We start from the raw sequence: 17,299 nt of genomic DNA, 5'->3' as shown, positions 1-17,299 counted from the left end.
TTTGATTTTCAGCTGTTTTAGACTTAAATAGGCATGCTGGTTTAGCTCAGTGGATTGAGCGTCGGCCTGCGAGCTAAGTGTCGCTGGTTCGATCTTCCAGTCAGGGTACATCAGAGAAGGAAAACTCTGACTCCAAAAAAAAAAAACCTCCGCTGCCTTGCGGCATACCTCTTCTGGGGAAAGGCTAAGGGAGTAAACCCCGACAGAAAATCCGGAGCCGGAGTCCCTAAGGCGGTTTGACGTTGTAGTCAACACCGGCAACTCCTGCGGCGCACCTGAAGCCAAGCTGTATCGACTCCGTCTTTCCCTTGGACCCTTCAGCTGCGAAGAGAGGGGGGGTCTGCTGCATGGGCAACAGCAGACCCTCCATATCACCCTGCCCAGGCTCTGTAGCTTCAGCTCCACTGGAGAGGACACTCCAGCGTCATCGCAAGATGTCGATTCAACACGGGAGGAGACAGATGCCGTGTCACTCCCGAGTCGGACTGCACAGCCATTCTCGGTGGTGCAGATAGACACTTAAGAAGCTACACCATCGTCTCTCGAGACGGACGGCTGCCGACGAGTTAGTTTTCTTCTATCACATCAAATTTTTTTCTGTACAGCTTATCTTAATGCGACCACTCTAGGCTGGATAGAGCCTGGATCGAGGGAAGCACTAGTGCTCTCCTATTGGCTGAGAGCAAACCTCCCTTGAGTAGGGAGGAGTGGGAGACGACCTTGGAGACCAGCAACAGGTTCATACTTGTCCAGGCTATTCAGTTACACATGAGACAGTGTGGTGAGAGGTTGTGTGCCGCTCTATGTAGTGAATCATATTCCGAAGTGTAGTCCGAGTTCTTGTCTGTATACAAGGAGTTAGCAGAATTTATTTTTTTATTTACATACGTACTTATTTCCTTTCCTTCAGATCATGTCTGCCTCTGCTATTTCTCGTTGTAAGTGGCTAAACAACCCTGATTCGTTTTGTTAGATCTGTGGCAGTTTCACCATTCCCAAAGGACAAACATTAGCGCATTTGTCAGGCAAGTCTATTTTGCATATTTTAAAGTAATACTTGGTGATCAAGATAAGTCTTGGGACCCTCACAAGGTGTGCAAGCAGTGTGTCGAGAGTTTATGGATGTGGATGAAGGGAACACATGATAAATTGCCATTTGGTATGCCTATGGTTTGGGGAGAACCCAGAGATCATTCAAGTGACTGCTACTTTTGTATAGTGAAAACATCAGGATATAACAAGAGAAATAAACGTAAAACAGAGTGTCCTAGTCTACCATCAGCTATACGCTCAGTGCCTCATTCAGCTGAAATCCCAGTGACAGTTTTCATTGAACTACCCTCTTTCGAAAAACAGGAGTATGGTGAAGAGCTAAGTGACAGCAACAATGAAGATTTTGAAATTGAAGATGACTCAGCTCATAAGGGATTCGATCAGTGTGAGTTGAATGATTTGGCATGAGATTTGGGATGTCCAAAAAGGCTTCAGAACTCCTAGCATCAAGACTGCACGAGAAAACCTTGCTTGAAAAAGGAGCAAAGACATCCTACTTTCAATCAAGAGAAAGTGCATTTCTGCAGTACTTTTGAAGTGACAGTGGCTTTGTGTATTGCCGTAACATACATGGTTTAATGGAGGAATTGGGAATTCCAATCCAGAACACAACTGAATGGCGACTGTTCATCGATAGCTCAAAGTGGAGCTTAAAGTGTGTCCTCCTCCACAATGGCAATTTATTTGGTGCAGTCCCAATTGGCCATTCAGTTTGTTTTTGTGAAGAATATGAAGACATAAAGTGTCTTTGATCTGTTACAATATCACAAGCACAATTGGGTCATCTGTGTTGAGCTCAAAATGGTCTGCTTCCTTCTTGGTCAGCAACGTGAATATACCAAGTATTCCTGTTTTCTGTGTATGTGGGATAGCAGAGCTCATCAGAAGCATTGGGTGGAGTGAAACCAGCCTCCAAGATCTGACCTCAAACCTGGTGATCCAAATATTCTACATGAGCCACTTGTTGACAGAAAGAACATTATATTCCCACCTCTGCACATAAAACTGGGCCTCATGAAGCAATTTGTTCAAGCTTTGCCTACTGAAGGAGATTGTTTCAAGTGTCTCATTTTGGCATTTCCTAGCCTGTCATTTGAAAAGATAAATTACCTTAATATGTATGTTTGGTAGCAGAACTTCACTACTTGTACACAATTTGACTTACAGTAACAATATATAGCCTTTATATGAATAAAATAACTCTAAATAAATAGTACATTATTCCCTCACTTATCGCGGGTATTATGTTCTTAGACCTCCCCGCGACAGGTGAAAATCCGTGAAGTAGGAACCTTACATTTATTTTAGTATTTATATATATTTTAAGGCTTTATAAACCCTTCCCACACAGTTATAAACCATTCCCAGTCCCTTATTAACCTTTCCCACTCCCTTATTAACCTTTTCTACACTTTTATAAACACTACTTATGTTCTGAAACATAATACATACTGTAAACAGTGTGCAGTATTTTATTTCGATTTAATATTCTTTTAATGTTAGAATCATTTATTATATATTTTATATATTTTTTGAAAATTTTTAGACAAAAATCATTAAAATAATAACTTTGCATATAAATACATATGTAGTACCACAAAATCCCATCATATAGCAAAAAATCTGCGATAACTAATTAAATATAATATTTTTAAAAATCCCGTGATACAGTGAGGCCACGATATAGAGAGGGACTACTGTATATTAAGGTAATTTTTTCTTTATTTTCCTTTGTATGTACATTTTATATGATTTGGGGGACAAAGGGAAGGCATCCTGTACCTTAAAAAGTTGATGTGATAGAGAAAAACTGGGGTCATTTTTGGATTCAGGTGCCAAAAGTTAATCAAAAACAAGTGTTAGATCTAACTCAATGAAAATTGTGTTCCCCAGTGATAATTATAGTAACCTTTTAAGAGAAATATATGTATTCCCACCTTATGGAGGAAGAAAGTGAGGCCCCATATTCAGTGAGATAAATAAGTTGTTGAAATCATACAGTAATAAGTAGAGGAAGTAGGACTAATGACCGAACTCCAGTGCTCTTTATAACACTACACACTGACTCCTGGGGCTGTGTAGTTGTTATATGTGCCCTTAATATCCAATCACACAACAGTGGTAATGTGGTTAACACTGACTTAGGTGAAAAGTTTTCAAGACTGGTACAGAATCAGCTTATTTCAGCTACACTGTGATGATTAGAAACTAGACACTGATCTTTTCCTGACAAATACACAAGTATCCTCATTTGTTTCTAAATGATTTCCAGGTTGTGCTAGAAACTCATTAGTTAACAAAATTCACTGACTCAGCCTCCAAATGCACATAAAAAACATTCTAATACAGTCATAGAAATAATTTGGACAAATGTTAATGAATTCATTTAAATCAATATTAATAACAAAATAAGTAAGTGAAAGTCATTATTGACTCAATATTTTTTCTTGGTGTACTAAAATTAATGACCATATGATATTTTAAGAAAGGAACCCAAGCAGAACCTTGGAAGGATTATACAAGGTGAGGCAAAAGGAGGTTTACATTTGTGAGTATGCAAAAAAATTTAATCTTGCATTATTGTTTATTAATTATTGTATTATTTTTCCATATGAACAACTGTAAACCTAATTTTGCCCCACCCTGTAGTAAGTAGCAAAGTTAAATACTGTTGTTGAGTTCCACCTTTATCTAATAATTAATTCAAAGGCTAAATATCCCAGCTGCCTTTGGCAATCATACAGGTCACATTGGCTTTAATTAGGCTGTCTTCCTATAAATCAGGGGAGTTGACCTTCTCAAATAGTGGATGAGCAGAGGCCCAGACTGGCCCACACACCATTTTGAGTTAACTGCAAACTCTATTTCTCTGATCTTTTACACATTTTACTACCACTCTATACATTTTATTATCTTTTTTCATATACAAAGAAATCCAAGCAGCTTCTAATTTCTTTGAATTCTTGCCCACTAAAAACACCCCCGTGACTTAAAATCTTATCTCTCAAGTGAATAAAGAAAGAAAGCAGCATATTACTAATTGAGAATATTTGAGGCAGAATTTTTTCTTAAATATACAAAAGTATTAGTTCGTATCAATCTTAATTGTGTTAAGCATTTACAGATTAATGGGGTTTTGGAAATATATATCCCAAAGAATTTTCAGTTCTGATTAAGTGTAACAAATGTATTAAAGCAGCTTGCCCAGTTGAATACCAAATTCGAACTAAATGCTACAGTATATTTATATACAACTATTAGCTATAAAAAAAATGGCCCTGGCTGGTTTAGCTCAGTGGATTGAGCGTCGGCCTGCGAGCTAAGTGTCGCTGGTTCGATCTTCCAGTCAGGGTACATCAGAGAAGGAAAACTCTGACTCCAAAAAACCTCCGCTGCCTTGCGGCATACCTCTTCAGGGGAAAGGCTAAGGGAGTAAACCCTGACAGAAAATCCGGAGCCGGAGTCCCTAAGGCGGTTTGACGTTGTAGTCAACACCGGCAACTCCTGCGGCGCACCTGAAGCCAAGCTGTATTGACTCCGTCTTTCCCTTGGACCCTTCAGCTGCGAAGAGAGGGGGGGTCTGCTGCATGGGCAACAGCAGACCCTCCATATCACCCTGCCCAGGCTCTGTAGCTTCAGCGTCATCGCAAGATGTCGATTCAACACGGGAGGAGACAGATACCGTGTCACTCCCGAGTCGGACTGCACAACCATTCTCGGCGGTGCAGATAGACTCTTAAGAAGCTACACCATCGTCTCTCGAGACGGACGGCTGCCGCCGCCGCCGACAATTAGCTATAAAATATAATAAAGCCAATTACTGTGAGAACTACTTGTCTTCCTTCACTCTTCATTAAGATGGATTTGGTAAATAATTATCTACAGTACCATTTTACAGCCTCAAAGCCATGCTTCTTCTTGTTTTTTAGAATTTGAAGATATTTGTTACTTATTTTCCTCTATTATAAAAATCTTTTTTTATTGTTATTCAATAACAGTTGTCTCGATTTTCTCCTCATTGCTCTCTCCTGCCTGCCCCCCACTCCCAGAATCAATACCCATCCTGTTGTCCATGTCCATGGGTCATTTATATCTGTTCCTTGACTAGACCCTTCTTAATCAATATTTAAGTCTATAAATCATTGAGTTTACTAATTACAGTAAAAATATATAGCCTTTATGTGAATAAAATAACTAAATATAAACAGTACAGTCAGGTAATTTTTTCCTTATTTTCCCTTGTAGGTACATTTTGTATGATTTTGGGGACAAAGGGAGGGTATCCTGTACCTTAAAAAGTTGATGTGATAGGGAAAAACTGGGGTCATTTTTGTATTCAGATGCCAAAAGTTAGTCAAAAAGAAGTGTCAGATCTAACGCTATGAAAATGGTGTTCAGCAGTGTTACCGAACTGTAAGACTGCTGGGGATTTACATTTCCGCTAACTCTGTTAAAGGCAACACCGAACACCCAGAACTCATCCGACTAATGTTTATTACATCTTCTTTCTCACATCAAAGTATATTTATCACTAATCACAGAGTACTAGAAATGGGAGGGACAGTAATAGAGTCATTGCCACATGCTCCTCTCTCTTGTCACATTTTACTCATAAGGGAAATGAAGCCATAAGAAGGCAAGAGTCATGCCCAAATTCATACAGCTCGTTCTGAGGACAACTAGAAAATAAATCCAAGTCTCTGATTCCCATCGAGCAATCTTCCTGTTAACCCATACCCTACTGGGAGAGGACTCTAAAAATATCCAATATTTCAGGCAATCTATGTCCATAGCGACTAATAAAATTTCAGAGAATGACAAAAAAAATGCCACCTACTTGCAGATAATTGGTTGTTAACATTACTCTGTAGTGTATTACCGTGGCTTAAAATAAAAAACTTCAAGGTACTCCCATTACTGAATACACTAGTTTTAAACAAAAGCAATATATGCCTAACATTTCTATGTCACCTTATAGTATATGTACTATATTATTTAACATCATAAGTTACATAATTAAGATTTAAAGTTTCATATAAATTTAAACTACCATATTTTTCACACTATAAGACGCATCTAGGTTTAGAGAGAAAAACAAGAAAAAAAATATTCCGAACCAAATGGTGTACTAAAACATTTAATAAAGTATAAAAGAATAACCTCGTAGAATGTTTGGCAAAAAGCAGATGTCCAGTAAATAGTAGCACTGCTACTCTTGTGATCATCAGGGCAAGTGGAGGATGAAAGAACTCTTTCAGAAGCCCTCAAAGAAATGGACTGGTGACAGTGTGGGAAAAAATATAATACATTGAAATTAATGGTCCCTGCAGTCGTAGCCCCAGAGCTATGGCTAGAGGTATGCGCTTTTATGTCAGTTATAGAGAGGGAAGGCCCACCCTAACTACCCTATTTAATACTAAAACCTGTCCCAAACCCACATTAATAGTTCCAATTCCTTAAAAATTACCATATTTTTCGTACTATAAGATGCACCCAACTATAAGACACACCTAGGTTTAGAGGAGGAAAACAAGAAAAAAAATATTCTGAACCAAATGGTGTACTAAAATATTTAATACAATATAACAATAATATTTCAACCATGTAAAGTAAACAGCAGTCAACAGCGGTATTAAGAGCCATCATCACTGTCATTAACAAATGAGGAGAGACTTTAAGGTTCAATTACTCTTCTAGTTTTCTGGGAACCCTGAGAACTCATTATCACTAGTGTCAGAATTTATGAAACTCAGCTGCTCACAATCACTGATATCATTTTCTTTGCTATCTTCACACTGACCCGACGCCCTGAGATTGAGCAGTAAAGTGGGACATTTAAGCATCCCCAGGGGTGTCGCGTGGGCCCACCGCTTCCTCTTCTAACAGCTGGTGCCATCGCTGACAAGTCAGGTAATACACATCACGGTCTGTGATGCAATATTCGCTCCATAAGATACTGAGATATTTCCCTCCAACTTTTTGGGGAAAAAAAGTGCATTCTTATGGAGTGAAAAATATGGTAGTTCTTAAATCCATTTATATATGTGGATCTTGTCTTTGGTTAATTATTCATGAATAATTTTATAAGGTTTAATGATTGCAATGCCAAAAGAAGCAGGTTTATGAAAAGAGTACATCTGATTTATGTCCACTAGAGGACACTAAAGATCATATAGCTAGTTAGATAAATCATATCGCCAAGATCTTTGACTATAGACAATATTGGTCTCGATAATACACAGATGAGATGATTATTTGCCTTTGACATGTCTAACAACAACGATAAGTGTAAGCTAACATTTTCTGAGTACTTACTATGAGTAAGACTCTATTTTAAGTGTGTCCACTCATTTAATCCTTATTACAATACTCATAGTCAGATGATACTCATTTTACATATGAGGAAACTGAGGCACAGAGCAGTTAAGGAACTACCCACAGAACTAATAAACTACAGAACAAGGACTTGAACTCTGCCCCAAGTACCTATGCTCTTCACACTCTGCTATATGGCTTCTTAGGTCTTCAACTACTCAGTTCTGAAGATGAACTTTAAGGTAAGCTATTTCTTCGTATTATTTCTAAAAACTGAAATATAAAGTTGTGATTAAAGTTCAATCAGAGCAAATTTCAGTAATAAAATCATAATACCTTTTAAAAAATCTTAGTTTAGTCCTTTCAAGTCACCTGATTTTATTTTTGAAAAACTAGTTTGCTATAAGATACAGAATTATTAAAAATACAGTGACTAGGCAGGGCTTCTGAAATGATTGTGTGAGCTCAGGGAAACCTCCCCCACCCCACCCAGACATATATTTAGCTGGTCAAAATTAACAATCATTCAAAGTCTCTGGAGACTGATCAAGGGCTTACAATAAATTAAGAAGCCCCTATTCAATAAAATCTATAGTAAGAACAATGGGAGGCTGTGCATACAGGATAGGGACTGCATCTGTGTCCCCATAGTTCCCTATCTTGAAGAGGGACTGTTCTAAGAGGCCCAGCAGCTGAGTGGCATATCAGCTCCTGTAGAAGAGCTGTTCAGGGTAGAATTTGCAACTGGGGAACATGGGTAGCACCCATTCCACTGCCCCAACTCGAGCTAAATAAAGGTTATTCAGGTGGGGCAGCTGGTAAAGAGTGTATCCCCCCTTTTCTGCACAGCTCTGTTGCTGCAAGAGAGCTACAGAAGTGGGGTTGGCAGCTCCCATCTCCTTCAACTTCCTAGGCAGTAAAATTAGCCCAAGTACCTTTAGCACCTGGTGAACATTGGCAGATGCCATTCTCCCTGACTTTGGGTGTGAAAGATCCATATTGAGTAGTAGTAGTGGCCAGGATGGGGCACTAGTTCATACCTCCTGCCTCCTCCTAAATACAAAGTTCTGCTCCATAGGGATGATCTGGGTGAAACAGCCAGTGAGGAGAGAATTCCCCGTTGTCCCCAGCTCTTGTTCCATAATGAAGAGATTCTGCTCAGGGGAGGGCAGAGCAAGCATCACAGACTAGCAAACCCTGCCCCTGACAAGGGGCTCAACTTCAATTGTATCAGACTATGGTACAAATTATCAAAAACAATAGAGAAATCAACTAGCAATTAGCACATTGTGATATCAATGAGGTAGATAATCTTAATGTGAGATGAAGGGAAAAGACAGTCAAAGAGAGGCCAGTTAAAGCCACAGTCATTCCTGATGGTCAGGAAGTTTGTGCCCATGCCCTAGATTGCTACCTCTGGAGAGGGACATCAGAGGTTGCACTGAATTAATCCATAAAATCACTAAACAAATGAATAAGCAAATAAGAACCACAAGCCCTGGAGTGTGGGAGGGACATCAGTATCCAGAGCTGAGATAACAAAAAACAAACAAACAAAAAACAGGAGATAAAACCAGAAAGTATGACCCTTATATATGTTTAGACAAAAAAAAAAAAAAAAAGCAGAAAACAGAAACTGCTTTTGAGGGGTCCCAGATGCTGGACTTAGCAGAAAAGACTTCAAAGCAGCTATTATAAGTATCTTAAAAGAACAAAGAAATTCATGTTTAAAGAATTAAATTAGGAAGGTGTAATACAATGTCTCATCGAATAGAGAATATCAGTAAAGAGAGATAAACTATAAAAAGGAACTTAATGTATATTCTGTAAAGTACAATAGTCAAAATGAAAAATTTACCAGAAGGCTCAAAAGTAGATTTGAGCTGGCAGAATCAGCAAACTTGAAGATATATTGATAGAGATTTTGCAATCTGAGGAAAATAGTGGAAAAAATAATAAAGAAACCATGAACAGAGCCTTGGAGTAATGTGGCTCACCATTGACACATTAACATATGCATAATGGGAATACCATAAGGAGAGGAGAGAGGAAAAAAAAGCTGAAAAATATACTGATAAAAAAATTACACAGAGAGAAGGGAGTAAGAAGGGGAAGGGTCAAGTTAAGGAACTAGTATAAATGACCTATGGACACAGACAATGGGGTGGGAATTGATTGTGGGAGAAGGGGTGGGGGGAGCAATGGTGAAAAAATGGGACAACTGTGATAGAAAAACAATATATCAATCAAATTTTAAAAATTACACAAATAAATAAATGAGGGGGGAAATAGGCATACCTTCTGTGTAGAAGATATTCAAATATTGTACTAACCAGGTTATCTGAGTCTATTCTTTAAGACTTCATGAATCTATTTCTCTTTGTCCATCCCAACTGCAACTTGGGAATTAGTTGAGACTATCATTTATCTTGTTTATATTACTGCAAAAGCACTATCTCATCCTCCTACTACAAAGGAGTCTTTCTAAATGAAAATTCAATCATGTCTGACCTGAGTTCCCCCATCCCAACCTCAAACCCTTGGCTTATTGGTCCATCTGGGGCTTCTCAGAATCACTACAGTACTTATTTTTTGAAAAGGTCCCTGGACCAGACCCCACACCTACTAGACTGGACTCATTTGAGAAGGGACTCAAAGATCATTCAGTGCTTTAAATAAGCAACACCCTCACTCTTTTCCCCAACTATTATTCTCCATAATGAAGAATCAGAACCACAGGAATTGGCCCCTGCTTATTTATCATTAACTCTTGCTGCTCTCATAAAGTTCCAAATGGTAATCACTATGTGACCAGAGAAGGCTGTATTGTAGGAGAGGTTAACTAGAGATTCATATACTATAATAAATATATAATGCATATAATGATTTAGGGAATCATATTTTAACTGTATGAATAAGTAAACCAGTACTTCCACTTAAACATGGTGGTCTAAATGCATGCATTTTTTCCTGCTACCCCTTGAAGTCCAACTAATATTTCAGTAAAGCCATTAAAAAGGCATGGATTCACAAATATAAAGAGAATGAGAGAGGAGGCAGCAGCACACTAGATAGGTAAACAAAATTTTGCCTGGATGGTAGAAAGTAAATGAAAACAGATCAGAGAAAGTTAAAATCCAAATGTGGCAGCCTTTAAGAAGATGCAACTCTCAATCTCTAACTGCAGGGACTGCGCGGACTGACAACCCCAGGTGCAGCACTGTAAATGCATCCCTGGGTTCCTGCCAGCACCAATCTTCCTACAGGCTACTCTCAGTCAGTGACTAACAGTAGCAGGAGTACTAAGGCAGGCTCATTCCTATGAGATGTGGGACTGTGATGGCCGACACTGGCTCAAGGACTTCCAATAGTCCTCACCAACACTTTCTTGGACCTGCACCTTAGTCTCAGGAGTTAGACCTGCATAACCTGTGATGCCTCTTCCAGCCTCCTCAGTCTCCCTTCCCTTTCATTTTCACTTACAGATAGGCTTCCCAACAAATTTCTTGCACATCTAATCTTTTCTTGGCATCCGCTTTTTGTAGAACCTGAACTAACACACACCAGGTTTGCAACAAGGCAAGTCAGTAAGAAACAAACTGATACGCCTACCAAAATGTTCCCAAGAAAGGTTTAGGAAAAGGAAGCACTAGGTAACTTTGAAGGCAGGGGTGCACGATGGAGTAGACAACAGGGGGATTGGCTAAACCTTTAGAAAAATAGTCTGACCCTAGATGTCCTTTAGACACCAGATTCATAGCTCAGGTCAAAATGAGGGCGCTATACCTAAAATAATTAACTGTAAAGTTCACGTGCTAAATATGCATGCTAAAACAAAGACCCTCAGCCTCCTTCCAGGAGGTAGGTGCCTGGAACCATTGTAAGCAGGCTTAGATCTGTGTATCACTACCCCTGCCCTCCAAATACACACAAACCCCTACCTAGTCCAAGGCATAAGATTGGAAGATTGTTCTCTGTCAAACTGACCTGCCTAAGAACAAAAGACCTACAGATACTGACATCGACAGGGCTCTTGAAAAATGGGCCAGTCCTTGTCAGGTCACGTATAATTAAGTTACCTATGTACAAAGTTTCCAGGCAGCTACTTAATACAGTACTGGCCTTTTAAAAACAAAAGAACAATCAAGGATCATCAGATATTTGAGGAAAGCCCCTAAGAAGAAAAGAGATTGAAACAAAGAGATAGAAAAAATAATTCTGAGGAAACCATGTCCTGCATAAACATGGCAAAGAAAATTTCAAAAAATATACTTTTTTGTCATAGATAAGAATGATATGAAACCCAGGAAACAAGAACAGGAAACTATATTTTAGTAGTAATAGTTTAAAAGAGAAACATTCAGGGGGAGAATAAAACTCTTGAAAATGCAAAACAAGAGCCAAAACAGGATATTCAAATAGAAGGGCTAGGAGACCACACTGAGGAAATATCTTAAAGTATAACCAAAAGAACTGGAAGCACAGAAGAAAAGGTTAGAGATAAAGATCAATTCTGTGAACCCTGATATTTTCTGAATAACAACTCTAGAAAGGAAGAACAGAGAAACTGGAAGGAAGGAACTTGTCTAAGAAATAATACAAAAAAGTTTTCTCTGAACTAAAGAACAATGATCTTCGAGATTTAAAAAGATTTTCAAGAACCTAGCATAATGACTTTTTAAAAAGGCTCACACTAAAGAGTAGAACTGTGCAATTTCAGGGTACTGGGGTAAAAAATAAAGTGCTTTATTTGTGTTACTCAATCTTCTCAGTAACTCTGGAGATAGGTAAGATTATTATGCCCTATTTTTAGATGAAGCAGCTTAGGCACATGCAGGTTATGTGACTTGCCCAAGCCACAGAGCTGGTAAGTATAGTATGAACTCAAGTCCAGGAAAGCTAGGAAACAAGGAATCCGGCACAGATGAAAAGCGAAGAGAAGTCCCATGATGACAGCGTTGTAAGAAGTTCAACACCAGTCATGGCTCTCCTCTTTTGTGGGGAACTGTTATTTTATATATTACAAATTATAAAGGTACAAGGATAACAGAGCTGATGTGATGTGCTGGGGCTGCAAAAGCATATCACCACCAACAAAAGGAAGCAATTTTGAGCCATTCCACTTATTGTTTAAACTTTATTAGGCAATTTAGTGTCCCTTCTCACTAAAATATTAAAAGAAAAACCTTTTATTAAAATAACAAAAATTTAAAGAGTATTGCCTAATTTGTGGTAAGACATTCTAAGGTAAGGCCTTAGATACTGTGAACTAAATAGGAGGCTTTGTCCTATAGACTGATGGCTTTCCCACTTTAACATAAGCATTCATTTTAGACTATCCCAGCTTACATGTTGCTTGATCCACTGGCAATGCAATACTAAAAACCACAATTAAAACTGTTTTCTCTTGTTTTATTTCTTGGTAATTACAATGTTCAAACAGACCACTGGAAAAACTCCCTTTTAAAATTCTCAGTTTTGCCTATTTTTATTCTCCTCTTGTTCTTTTTTTATATATGGCATGAGTCTCATTAATGTCATTAGTTGTGATGTCTGCTGAGAGAAAATGCTGACTTGGTGAGCATGGAATCAATTTCCTGAATTAAAAAAGGTTTTTGTGAGATGGATTTTTGCATAGTATTTATTTTCTCAGAAACCTTCACTGTAGGAAATATTAATCACTGTGGTAGGTGCCAGATTACCAAATCTACGTTTATGTAATTAAATGAAATGAAACTACTTGAAACATGTTCCTTCACTGCTTTTAGTCATTTAACTTTGCTACAACCTCCAATGCATGAGGAAGTGTAAAAACACACTCTGAGGTGAATCAACATATAGTGAGTGAAAAGAGATTGGGGAACTGAAAGGGCAGGTGGCGAAAGGAGAGGGAGAAGGGAAAGAGGGTGACAAATGCAGAGTTTAGGAGCAACTAGGTTAAGAGGTCTGAGACAGAAGAGCTGTGAGGAGCCAAAGAATACCATGAATTTGGTTTGGGCTGCCATTGAAAGACAGGCAAAAAGAGCAAAGTCCAATCTAGGACCCTGAGAAGTGAAGACAATGAGGAGAGATAGGAACACAGAGAAGATCACTGCTGTTGATCAAGGACAAATTAACGTAAGATGAGATGCTTTCAAAAGTCTGGGCTGATACTCCCACATGGCCATGGCAAAAGTCTTCAAGGGAAAGTTCAGCACCTTATGAGGTGGGGCTGTTAAAGAAATAAGGAATATTGGAAAAGAGAGCAGAGAGTTGTGAAGGGCAGAATAGAAACCTGGTACAAAAAAAAATGGTTAGAGTAATACAAGGAAGAAAGGAGGTGCTGAGCTTTCAAAAGGACAGTATAATTACAATAATCAAGACTATGTGGTACATTATAACTTTACAAAGACTGAATAGGGAATATTTAGAAAGAGCATATATTCATATCATACTCTGCCACAAATTTTATCAGATATGTAAATATTTTATATGTTGGGATGCATTCACTAGGATGCTTACAAATACTGAAATGACAGTAAATGATAAAACAGTAAGTGACAAAACACCTTCTACTCAGTGTTTTCTAAAAGATGGGTACAAATAAAAATAAGTATTACTGAATCAGCTACTGTATATTAGGGAGAGGTATAACTTTTTTTTTTCATAAGTAAAATAATTTTTGTTGTTGTTCTATTACAGTTGTCCCATTTGGAGAGGTATATATTTTTAAAAGTATTTTAAAATTCTGTAAGTTTTTTGAGGGTGAAAACTATATATTGCACATGTATTAATTCTAAAATGCCACACATTACACTTGATAGATGACATATATAGTAGACAATAAATGTTCACCAGGTAAGATTTTGAAGAATGTGAACCCAGTGGAGTATAAAGAAACAAGAACAATCTGTATATTTAGTAAAAAAGAAGATGGAGAATAGTGTGTTGAATATGCCACCTTTTATGTAAGAAAGAGGGAACTATATGTGTGTATATGTTTATACATTTATAATTTTAAAGAAAAGACAATAAAGAATAAACTAAAAGCTAATAAAATGATTACTTATGGAGGAAGTTAACAGGAACAAAAAATACATGTCTATTTTTTTTTTATAATTTGCCTTTGGAAACATGTAAATTTTTTTTTTTTTTACATAAAACAAAATGAAATCAAATTTTAAAAATCCAGTACCTAAAAATAAAAATAAAATGAAACAAGTAACCTAATATTATAGCGAGTTGGTGGCTAAACCACAAAGGAAAGAATTATTTTAAGTAAACTTTTTTATTTTACTTTTTATTTTGAAATAATTTTGGACTTAGAAAACTATTGAATGTTTTGCTTTTACAAAACTAGCTACCACTTTTCCAGTCATGTAATTACGCTCTCATGGTACCTTATCATTCTTTAAAAAATAGTTTTAATGCAGAGTTGCAATAAAAGTGATGGTCAATGACAAGGTTTCCAACCACCCAACCTCTCTTCAGATTTCCAATCAGGTGCAAACAAAAGGAAGATGCCATCACAACCTCCCCATAAGTGTTGCTTAAAAGATGCCCAACTTGACCTATTGAAGTCAAAAGCTGTGAAAATGTGACCCAAGAAAGACTGCCCTACAAAACCTGGAAATGGGCCCCAAAAGTATTGCATCCTAGACTCCCACTTCTGAAGCTGATTCCATAAAGTCACAGCTGCTCATCCACTTCTTTTGAAAACAGCCTAGCATGGTGATGGAGAACAGAGCCTTGGGAGTTTCTATCAAACTATCAGTTCTATCAACTGAGTTTGAATCCGGACTCTGCCATTTATCTGATTGATAGAGAGTATGAACAAATTACTTAACCTCTTGTAAGCTTCAAGTCCTTCATCTATACAATGGGCACAATACAGTACCTGTATAAGATTGGAATGAGAACCAATACACCTCTTAGCAAGGTGTCTTGCACCACTAAAATGCTAAATAAACGTTAGGTATTGTTGGTATATTATTGTGTTATTAAATCTTGTCACTGTAAAACTCTATTTTTCTATTTCAACTCCACAATCTTCTATTCTTAACCACACTGGACATACAGCAATAGTGTCTTCTAACCAGAACATCAGAGAAAACAAGCTAAATTTTATCACTATATTTAACAAAATTTTGTAACATTTTGTCTCTTCCTGAAAGTATAGTCATTAGAATTCTTTAAAATCACATAAAAATAAACAAACAAACAAAAAAAAGAATTCTTCTCCAAACCATGAAAGTTTAATTGGAACAGAACTTTCTTTTCCCACTAAACTAGAAAACTGAAAAAAATATTTTCAGTCATTGGGCCAAAAAGCAGTAAAGAACTATAATACCTATGGAAAAGGAAATGAATAAAGTAAATGCCTGCTGCTAGGCCTGGCTTCCTCCTGGAAGGATGTTCTAGTTCCCAGCACAAGGAAGGGACACACAGCAGAGCACAGCAGTGTCACTTAATTGAGGAGACAGAGATCACTGTTTAGGGAGCATGAGAGAGATAGAATATTCAGGGAGAGTACCAGAGAAAAGGGAGCCAGGTATAGAAAAAACTCCAAAAATCTCCACAAAGAACACTGTTGGTCCTTATCTAAATAATAATTTCTTGGAGGGAGGTTACGGGGTGGAGGGATCAAACAAAAAAAAAAGAAGACTCATGGATATGGACAATAGTGTGGTGATCACATGGGATACAAGGGGATTAAATGGTAATGGAAAAATTTAATAAAAAATTAAAAATAAATGAATACATGCGTGAGATCTTCCAAAAATAAAAACTTCTTCATGTATAGGTTGAAACTCCATGATGCTAGACAAAGAGAGCAGGGAGATGGTGAAGTTCTAACCAGAGTACAGAGACCTATCTGAACACTAAAGAAAATCAGAAAGGTCACATCTAAGCACTGGAGCTAAATAAAGCCCCAGAATAAAGGCTACTCTAGATCCGGGCTAATAAAGGAAGGAGAAAATTGTAAAACATAACCAAAACGAAAGTTAATCAATACAAAGAGACCTATAAATTACAGATGTGAAGCCATTACAAAGCAGGAACTTCAAAATAGCTTAGGAATAGGCTCAAGGATTTAAAAGAAAGCATAATGAGAAAAGAAATAGAAGAAATAAAAAAAGAACAAAAAGGAGCTTTTAGAGCTGAAAAATACTTTATCTTAAATGAAAAGTTCACTGGATGAACTAAACAGAAGATTAGACAATGCATGAAAAAAAAAATCAATGAATCTGAAGATATAGCAACAGAAATTTCCCAAATGTAAAGCATATTTTTCAAGAGGAAAAAAAAGACTAAAATTAAAATATAGAAGCCCAGCAACACGTGGGACAATCTTTAAGGGGTTTAACATGAGTGCAACTGGAGCCCCCAAAGAAGAGGAGAGGTGGGTGGAGATAGAAAAAACAGCCTGAAGAAATAATTTCCCAAACTTCCCCAAATATTATATAAACTATAAGCCCACAGATACAAGCTCACAGAATCTTAAACAGATTAAAATACAAAAAAGTAACCAAAGCACATCATCAATGAACTGCACAAAATCAGTGATAAAATTTTAAAAGCAGGGAGAGGAAAAAAAACACTGCATAAAGGAAAAACAAAGATAAAATGTCAGTGCATAATAATAATGTGGTCAACTCATCAAAAGGGTGTACAGTACTAAATGTACATGCACCTAATAACAGTTACAAAACATATGAAACACAGAAATGACAGAATGTATGAAGAAATGAACAAATTGAATAGCCCCAAATTGAAAACAATCCATATTTCTATTAACAGAAAAGTAGATTTAACAAACCATGGTATATCCATGCAATGGAATATTAGCAATGAAAAAGACCCACTGCTACACACAATGGACATGGGAATGAATCTCAAAACCATTATGCTAAACAAAAGAAGTCGTGCATAAAAGTATGCAATATATAAT

The 17,299-nt window shown here is 37.3% G+C and overlaps 1 protein-coding gene across 10 annotated transcripts in view; it reads right to left on the bottom strand.

The window, feature by feature from the left end:
• The window catches only part of CASK (calcium/calmodulin dependent serine protein kinase), a 419,618-nt gene that overhangs the window by 251,760 nt on the left and 150,559 nt on the right, over nucleotides 1-17,299 (bottom strand). The window lies entirely within an intron of this gene.

Source organism: Furipterus horrens, unplaced genomic scaffold (assembly GCF_987537825.1).
Source record: "Furipterus horrens unplaced genomic scaffold, mFurHor1.1.pri manual_scaffold_17, whole genome shotgun sequence".
Classification (NCBI taxonomy): domain Eukaryota; kingdom Metazoa; phylum Chordata; class Mammalia; order Chiroptera; family Furipteridae; genus Furipterus; species Furipterus horrens.
Note: the sequence above shows the minus strand (reverse complement) of the source record. Positions and strands in the feature narration are given on the sequence as shown.